The sequence below is a fragment of the Bufo gargarizans genome, chromosome 2 (genome assembly GCF_014858855.1).
Source record: "Bufo gargarizans isolate SCDJY-AF-19 chromosome 2, ASM1485885v1, whole genome shotgun sequence".
In the NCBI taxonomy this organism is placed as follows: domain Eukaryota; kingdom Metazoa; phylum Chordata; class Amphibia; order Anura; family Bufonidae; genus Bufo; species Bufo gargarizans.
The window spans coordinates 70410450-70416846 of NC_058081.1; the positions used below are offsets into that span (position 1 = coordinate 70410450).

Sequence of the window (6397 nt, forward strand, 5' to 3'; positions counted from 1 at the left end):
AGTTGAATCTGTACATCAACAGGCGGACACAAACAGCGCAGCAAAGTGCAAGTGCATGGTGACAACTAAATCTCCATATACATAGATGGTCAGCCGTAGCACAAAAACAGGGCTACCAAAATAGCCCAAATGGAATATTCTCAAGGGCCAGGGCTCAGAAACGTATCCCAAATCTATGAACAATCACATCACTTAACCTAATAATAAGACATAGTGTAATCACATACCCATTATATTAGGGATATCCACCTCAGGAGAGCCACGTACCCCGATGCGCATTTCGGCGATGCCTTCCTGCAGCTCTCCTTGTAAGTGTGCTCCTTATAAAGTACCCAGCTCACCTGTATTCGATATCATAATCAGGCAGAGAACGCCTGTAAATGCAGCCCAACAAGACAGGAGGTGGATAAGGGGATGGGCGCGGTCATCCGATCACCACGCCCCCGTGGCGCGCCGGACACACGATGGCCAATTATGCGCCCGCCCGCGCCACGGGGAAAGAAAGGGGAGCGGGCGCTGGCCGCCTGATGGCCAATTAGGCAACCGCGCACACGCCCCGCCCCTATGATGCACCGGACCCGTGATGGCCTGTCACGTGCCCGAACGCGTCACGGGTAGTTAGCCACTCCCCCAGGAAGGTCCTTGAGCCGACAGATATAGTATAACAATACATATGAGGGGAACCATCTTCAAACATGCACTAAATATGAAACCGCATAGAAGTCGGTCATGTAATTACATGATTATAAGGGAATAAAAACGGCATAAATATTATAAAATACTGAATAATAAGTTTGATAGTGAAGCATCAACAAAGAAATAATAAATAATATGGAACCTTTACGATAGAGCCTGTAGCTGACAGAGAAGTCGGCCCAGTTCTCCAGGAACCCAAACGCCTCCTTCCTACACCAGTTCTTGAGCCACTTGTTAACCTCCCTAATTTGCCGTTGTCTTTCTTGTGTGGCTCAAGTAGTACAAGTAGTATTTTGGAAAATATCACCTTTGAGGTCCTTACCCTAAGCGTGTGACCTAAATCCCTAAAATTGTTTTCAAGGACTCCCCACCTAACCTTGTTATTGGTTCCAATGTGGACCATGACCGCTGGATCTTCTCCAACTTTTCTCCCAGTAATCTGTCAACCCGATCCGCGAGGTGTCGAATTTGAGCGGCAGGAAGACAACACACCGTTCGACGATCCTGGTCTTTGTCACAGAGGGCCCTATCTATACCCGTAATAATTGAGTCTCCCAGCACCTGTCTGGCCTGCCCTGCTCTCCTGGCCCCCTGCTTACTGGAGCTGACATTCCCCTGACTGGCAGAGGAAGTGTCCGGCTGCAGCAGTGCCGTCCCTGAACTGACATCCTCCTCGTCTGCCAACCTTAAAAACTTGTTGGGGTGTGTCAGATCAGGGCTAGCCTCCCAGGCACTCTTCCCTCTACCCCGCTTTCTGTTATCCAGCTACCTACCTAAACTTTCCTGAGCTTCCATGTTACCACCCTCCCCCACATCTATCACATAGAGTGTCTGCTCAGTGAGCAGCAAACTCTTTTCCAAATGGCCAACGCTTCTCAGTGTTAAAACTCGCTAGTTTAGATACACGATGTGCATTTCCAAACGGGCAATTTGTTCACATGTTCCATGTAAAATGCTCTCAAAAGACAAGGGGGCACTGCCTCCGAAAGAAGAAGAAAAAGTTCAGTCTCCAGAAGCGTCAAAGCTTCTTTACTGTAAGAATTGGGAAGCTGTGGAATAGACGTCCTCAGGACGTGGTCACAGCAGGAACAGTGGGCAGTTTAAAAAAAGGGTTTAGATGAATTCTTAAAAGTAAACAACATTAATGCTTATGAAAACGTGTAGAAATCTGAGTCTCACTTCCTTCTGGGATTCGCGTCCCCACCTATCCCTTGGTTGAACTTGATGGACATATCTTTTTTCAACCATATCAACTATATAACTATGTTGAACAAAGATATGCCCCTGAAACGGCTGTTCCAGGACTGCATACATTAGACAAGATATACACTGGATTGCTCTGTCAATAATGGAACACATACTAATGGGGATTACACAAGAAGAGATAAAGAAAAATACAATAATAATACAGTGCAATGAAAAGCAACTGACTTAGTGTAGTCCCCTCCTAAAGTCTCTGAATCTCAAGTCACTTAATCTAAAGTCACACACTTAATACAAACACACACTTAAAATAAAACACTCGAACGCTCACAAACTCGCGTTGTTTGTCTGCTTGTATAAGTGCTGCTCCCAAACAACTTCAAACCAGACTGCTTTTTTCCCCCCTGGATTCAAACAATATCGTAAAAACCTGTGTTGTTTTGCATAACTTTAAATGTATTTAATACAGCATGTTGGAAGAGGAAGCCCAAGTGTCTTCTACACCAGCCCAAGCGGAAGAGCCAGGGCAGCTGAACTCAGAGTAAGGTTCTTATTTGCTGACTATTTTCAGTCCCTTCTGGGTTTTGCTCCAAGGCAGCTGTAGAGTACACATGGACATAGATAAAATTGATGTTCATTTTTTAGTTTCCTAGTTTCCCCCTTAACCATCAGCTAAAATTGGAAAAACCCTCCCAAAAATGTCACTTTTCTTTTATTGTAGATTTTCAATGTGTGTCTGCAGTAAATCTTGTTGGCGCAAGCTCAGAGGACACTATTGGAATTTTAACCCCTTAGTGACATCATTGACTTTAGCCTTAAGGACTAATAATATTTCCCCCCTTTGTGTTCTGGCAGTCATAACTTTTAAATTTTTTGTCTTCTAAAATATTTTTTTTTTTTGCGGGATTAGTTGTAAGTTTTTTAGGAAACATTTTGTGTTATATATAGTGTATTAAATAACTTTTATTATTTTATTTTTAGGGGGAAAGATTACAAAAACTGCAATTTTTACATTATTTTGTTTAATTTTTTTTACGGCGTTCACTGCGTGGTAAAAATAATATAATTTTATTATCTGGGTCACTACAATAAAGATAATATCACAAAAACACAAAATGCAATCGCACACTGCAACCAGCACTCTGCCCTGCCTTTATGCTGGATGTTGAATAAGGCATTGGTGTACATTTTGGCCAAAGCGTAATAAGCCACTCACCACGTCAAGGTCGCCTTAATGAGTGGTCCCTAACACTAGTTCCTACCTTTTATGGGCCATGACAGCCACACAAAGTCCAGGGAGCGCAGGTACAGCATGCACGCCAAGCACAATCTGCTTTTAACCCCGTCCGGTGCCATTACAGCTTTCATCGGATCCAGGGATGCAAGTACCAACATGCATGCTGAGCCCACTATATACTTGGTTTTCGCGCATCACTTGTACATTGCGTGAAAATCGCAGCATGTTCTATATTCAGCGATTTTCACGCAACGCTGGCCCCATAGAAGTGAATGTAGCTGCATAAAAATCGCATCTCATCCGCAAGCAAGTGCAGATGCGATGCGTTTTTCTCGGATGGTTGCTAAGAGATGTTGTTTGTAAACATTCAGTTTTTTATCACACGCGTGCAAAACGCATCAAAATGCATTGCACCCGCTCAATAAAATTTGAACAACTGAACGCGATCGCAGGCAAAACTGAATGACTTTTGCCTGCGAAATCGCGTGTTTTTCACTGAACGCATTCGCAACGCATCCGGACACGCTCATCTGCAAGGGGCCTACCGTATATGATTCTGCAAAGCCGATTCTGCTTTCAACTCAGGCACCATGTGACAGGTTCCCTTTAACCTCTTCTACCCAGGCCAACTTTTCACCTTCCTGCCCTCTTTTGCAAATCTAACATGTGTCACTTTATGTGGTAATAACGTTGGGACTCTTACTTATTGTAACCATTCTGAGAAAATTAGCAATTTTCTAAATTTTGGGTTCAGAGCTGAACCTGGACAAACCCATATTTTCACCCAGGAAGTGTCACGGTGGGGAGTGGGGGAAACCCCCCCACCGTGCAGTGTCAAAGGGTAAAAGGGATCAGCCTGGCCAAAAGGAGTAATAAGGGAGCAGGTCACCTCCTACAGCGTCCCTAATCCTCTCCCTGACTCCTCACCGTATGAGCGGACCCCGATGGTAGGACGACTCATGCTCAGGATTCCTAGAAACCGTAAGGCTGAGTTCACACGAGCGTGACAGATTAGGTCCGGATGCGTTCAGGGTGCGTTCAGTTAAACTCGCACCATTTTGCAAGCAAGTTTTGTCTGCGATTGCGTTTAGTTGTTCAGTTTTTTCCGCGCGGGTGCAGTGCGTTTTGATGCGAGCGTGATAAAAAAAACTGAAGGTTTATAAACAACATCTCTTAGCATCCATCAGTGAGAAAACGCATCGCACCCGCACTTGCTTGTGGATGCAATGCGTTATTCACGCATCCCCATTCACTTCTATGGAGCCAGGGCTGCGTGAAAAACGCAGAATATAGAACATGCTGCGATTTTAAAGCATTGCAGAAGTGATGCGTGAAAAAAAACGCTCATGTACACAGCCCCATTGAAATGAATGGGTCAGGATTCAGTGCGGGTGCAATACGTTCACCTACCGCATTGCACCCGTGCGGAAATCTCGCCCGTGTGAACGCAGCCTAAGGCTGAGTTCACACGAGCGTGACAGATTTGGTCCGGATGCGTTCAGGGTGCGTTCAGTTAAACTCGCACCATTTTGCAAGCAAGTTCAGTCAGTTTTGGCTGCAATTGCGTTTAGTTGTTCAGTTTTTTCCGCGCGGATGCAATGCGTTTTGATGCGTTTTTCACGCGCGTGATAAAAAACTGAAGGTTTACAAACAACATCTCCTAGCAACCATCAGTGAAAAACGCATCGCACTCGCACTTGCTTGCAGATGCAATGCGTTATTAACGCAGCCCCATTCACTTCTATGGAGCCAGGGCTGCGTTACAAACGCAGAATATAGAGCATGCTGCGATTTTAAAGCATTGCAGAAGTGATGCGTGAAAAAAAATGCTCATGTGCACAGCCCCATTGAAATGAATGGGTCAGGATTCAGTGCAGGTGCAATGCGTTCACCTACTGCATTGCACCCGCGCGGAAATCTCGCCCGTGTGAACTCAGCCTAAGTCGCCCTGGTAATCCCTCACCAAGGAGCCGGGAAGAGACGACCTGTTCATCCCAGTCATAGAGGAACAGGAGTCTCTATCTGAGGCCAGGCTGCAAGGAGAGGGGAACACATACAGCATAAGGAGATGGCAGGTAAGCGAGACCAATAACACACTTACCTGCCACAGACACACTGACTGGAACCCGTGAACAAGTGCTGCTGTCCACACCAACATTAAAGGACACCGCACAAACCACAACCACACAGGATCCCAGGACACCATAGCTGCAATAACATGAGACAGGGGAATGTCTAGCAAACATGACACCAAACACCACCAGACATTCAACACCCTGAACATAACCCACGCAAACCAAAAGATAAGAAGGGAAAGAGACACCATAATAACATCAATGACCACAAGGGTGGCCCTCACTGGACAGATGGTGAAAGCCAGGAACAGTGAACCACCAGCATACACAAAGGCTAGAGGAACCCTGAGCTTCAGGCATCCAGCAGAGGCTAAATAGCCCAAGCATCCAGACCCACACACACATAAACCCAGTGTTCACAAAACACTAGGAAGGTAGTTAACCCTTCCAACACCAGACAGAGGAAGGAAGCCACTTAAAGGGGAAGTGCATCCACAAGCATACCAAACCATGCAAGCATGCGTGGCAACCATGTCACAGCAATCACCCAGAAGGCCGAGACACTGCCACCGCATGCTCTCACAGCAACTCGTCGCCGCGGGCAACCGCAAGTATGGCAACAGTGTCACAGCGCAAACCAAAGGCCGTGACCGGCAGCCCCCCTGATGTTAGCATCGGAGCATCTCATGCTCCGATGCGCTCCCCTGCCCTGCGCTAGATCGCTCAGGGCACGGGCTCTTTTGTTTACAATAACACACTGCCAGGTGGAAGCTTCCGCCCAGCAGTGTGTTCGGTGCCGTCACTGGCTCTGATGGGCGTGCTTTAGCGCTGCCTTAGCCGTTTTACAGGCTAAGGCAGCGCTAAAGCCTGCCCATCAGTGCCGGTGACTTCCTGGCAGCCCCATGGAGAGCCCGGTTCGTCACCGGAACTCCTGAAAATGCCTCTGCCCTAAGCAATTCAGCGCAGGGCGAAGGAGAGCATCGGAGCAGAAACTGCTCCAATCAGGGCCGGCACCACCTGTAAGGCGACCTAGGCAGCCGCCTAGGGCGCAATTTAGCAGGGGGCACTGGCCCTGTGCGGTTTAAAAAAAAAAAGAGTTGGTTAAGTGGCGGCCGGGCCGGTCCTGCCGCAAGTTTTTTACAGCCCGGGGTGGCGCGTCTATGATTGTGCATGCACAGCCTGAAGA

At 47.0% G+C, this 6397-nt stretch overlaps 1 protein-coding gene across 3 annotated transcripts in view; it reads right to left on the reverse strand.

Annotated features, from left to right (window-relative positions):
* Positions 1–503, reverse strand: part of NT5DC4 (5'-nucleotidase domain containing 4) — a 43551-nt gene extending 43048 nt beyond the window's left edge. The window contains exon 1 of one of the 3 annotated variants that reach the window (XM_044279163.1): positions 250–503. The gene's annotated coding sequence lies outside the window, so the exon portion shown is untranslated. Of the gene's footprint in view, positions 1–227 lie in introns of all 3 variants that reach the window. The other 2 variants (XM_044279164.1, XM_044279166.1) reach the window with 2 other exon arrangements.
* Between the last annotated feature and the right edge of the window lie 5894 nt (positions 504–6397).